This window comes from Equus quagga, chromosome 16, assembly GCF_021613505.1.
Source record: "Equus quagga isolate Etosha38 chromosome 16, UCLA_HA_Equagga_1.0, whole genome shotgun sequence".
Classification (NCBI taxonomy): domain Eukaryota; kingdom Metazoa; phylum Chordata; class Mammalia; order Perissodactyla; family Equidae; genus Equus; species Equus quagga.
Window position 1 is genome coordinate 42,622,247 of NC_060282.1, and position 3,221 is coordinate 42,625,467.

The following is a 3,221-nucleotide window of genomic DNA, read 5'->3' on the forward strand; positions in this document are numbered from 1 at the left end:
ACTGGAAACACAACAGGAAATAAACACAAGCATGGATCCTTGCCCTTATTAGGGGACACAGATAATCACAAAAACAAATGTATCAATACAAACAGTGATAAGTGTTCTAACGTTACACAGTGCTCTGGGATTGCACAACAAGAGTACTGAACAGCACCAGGGAGATCAGGAAGAGTTCAATGAGCAGTGGCATGTGAATTAAAATCTGCACGTAGAGGTCAAATAAGCAAAGAGGTAGGAACAGGTAAGGAAGACGGAAAGAGCCTTCTCAGCAGCAGACGTGCAAAGGTGCATGGTGGGAAGGCACTTGGCAGTGGAAATAACTGAGGAATGGCCAAAGATTGAAGATGCTTGAGCAGGAGAAGTGAGAGCTCAAGAATCCGCCTTGACTTCTCCTAATGTCCAGTTGGTCACCAAGTCCCTTGGAGTTTTCCCCAGGGATAACATGCTTGGATCACTCCTCCTCCATTCCTCAGGTGACCCCTCTTGCACAGAACTATAGAATCTTTCCAATGGCTGCAACTGCCTACCATTGTATATACTAACCTTTCCCATGCATCCATTTGGTGGTTTCTAGGAATACTGAATTTCACAGTTCTTTAAAATTTAACCAAAAAGGAGGGAAGGGTATAGAAAGGATTTCAATCTCTAATTTTGCTAAGAAGGATACGTAAAAACAAAACAAAACCAATTACCATTTACTGTCTCCTTCATTTCATAAAAGAAGGCTATTTTAGCATTGAAAAAAAAGGTAGACTAATCTCAGAAAAAAGGACACTTTTATATTATATGGATCAGCTTTATTAAACATTTGCCACATTGTAGTTTGTCTCATTCCACTGCACATTGGAGAAAATCATGTACCAGGATTTGGGAGCCAATTCCAAAAATTGTTAATTTGGTGCTCAATTGATCAATTATCAAACCAATTATCAATATTTTTCTAAAATTCACTTCTGTTTTTAAAGTTAATTTATATTTATTTAAATCAAAGTAATACAAGTTTATCACACTTTACAAATCTAATAGTTCTACATGATTTATAATAAAGAAACCTACACTCACCTGTCTCTCCTCCCCCGAACTCTGATTCCTGTTTCCCAATGGCAGCTACTATCCACTTTCAGCTGCTTTTCTGTTCTTGTAATTACCACCTTATTTGTAAATAACATGTACTTACTAATATTAAAAATTACCTTTTTTTAAGTATAAAAGCCTACTTTAATCTTGTTGCTTCCCTCCTCAAACTGAATTGGAGCTATGGAATAAAATACATACTCTAGCTCAAATCTAAATCTATCTATGGTGCTTCCCAGATAGTTAAGCCCTCAGTGATTACCACTACAGACTATATACTTAAAACACTGTCCTGTATTATTTATTTCAAGTAGGCAATGAGTTTTATTTCTTAAAATTCTAGACTCTCCCAACTAATGGTCACTTTATGGCTGCTTTCATTCCCATTGTTGTAATCTCCTATGTGTACTTTCAAAACCAGTGGAACTCGTTCATGTCAGAGCTTGGGAAGGGGCTAGGAGAGGGTATCCACCAATTATGCCAGCCTTAGAGGGAAGAATAAACACTTCTGAAATAGAAGAACTGCTCTCCGTAATAGACATCCCTTTCTTGTCCAAATCTGTATCCCTGCTTTAGCTGGTAGAGGAAATAATCTGATTTTAATCAGAATCCATTTTTGCAAACAAGATTTTGAATCAGATCACTCTGAAAGGCAACATAAAAGACCACTAGCACTTATTCTCTCTGAGGAGTGGGTCCATGGAGTTGATGGGGGGAGAGCAGAAAGGAGATCTTTCTCTTTACATACATAAATAACAATAATAAAATAGTTTTTATTTATTGAATCGACGCTATATACCAAGCACCATTCAAAGCCCTTGCAAGTATTGTCTCATTTAATTCTTACAACAGCCAAATGATGTAAAAGTAGTTTTTTACCTTACTTTAAAACTGAGGAAACTGGCAATTAAGAATAACTTGGTAGCAATGACATGGGTGGCACTGACGGAGCTGGGACTTATATCTAGGAAGTCTGACTCCAGAAACTATGCTTTTAGCCACTGCATTATACTGAACATGAACCACTTTTATACTTTAGAAAATCTTATTAATAGACTAAAATAGGGCAGACTGTCACAGAGTAAAACATTTCTCCCTATGAGAGCTGGGCTACAAGACATACATATGACCAATAATACACCACAAAAACAGTATTACAGCTTAAATTTTATAAAATAACCTGCATTTTATATCTTAGCTTGTTTTAAGATAACCACAATTTATGAAGTATTTTTGAGATCCCTTAAAGAGGTAACATTGTATAATAGTTATAAATAGCATGGTAGTTAAAATATGTATTAAATATGTCATCAAAGCTTACTGTTTTCATATTTGGAAGAGACTTTTGTAAATTTTAGTCCAATTCCTTTGTTTCACAAGAGGCCAAGGAAGTTAAGTGACTTGCCTAACCAAGGTGACACAGCTAATTGGCGGCAGCACTCTACTCAGAGCTCAAGTCTCCTGGCTCCCAGCCCAGTGCTCTCCCCCTGTTGTGTCCATGACTACCCAGACCATGTGCTCCCTCCGAGAATATGACAGGCTTTCTAGATGGGACTGGGAGGTGCCTGTGTAGCTGGCTTTGATTAAAATGATGTCTCTTGTTAAAGTTTTGGTAGGAGAAAGACATCCTGGTTGAGAGATCTTCTTTGCAGCTTAGGGGATGGAAAGAGGACTTGGGTGTCCGACTCTGATGCTGACACACCTCTTCTTGCTATCCTGGAGTCTGCTTTTAGGGCTACCACATGACACATTGAGAATTTAGAAGAGTTTTCGTGGGGGGGACAGGAGGTGGGAGGTGGAATTTAGATGAGCCATTCTTTTTTTAAAAACTGTCCAAAGAAATTTTAATGGATACATTCTTCTGATTTTGGTAAATCTCTCTGTAAAAGACACAGATATGCAGGACATGATCTCTGCTGTTGAGGAGCTTGAAATCCAATAAAAGGCAAAGCTCAAAGAACTTGGCTGCCTGATGTGGTGTGAACGCCTTAAGAACATGCCCTTAGGGGCCGGCCCAGTGGCGCAGTTAAGTGTGTACGTTATGCTTTGGCAGCCCGGGGTTCGCCAGTTCAGATCCCAGGTGGGGACATGGCACTGCTTGGCACGCCATGCTGTGGTAGGTGTCCCACATATAAAGTAGAGGA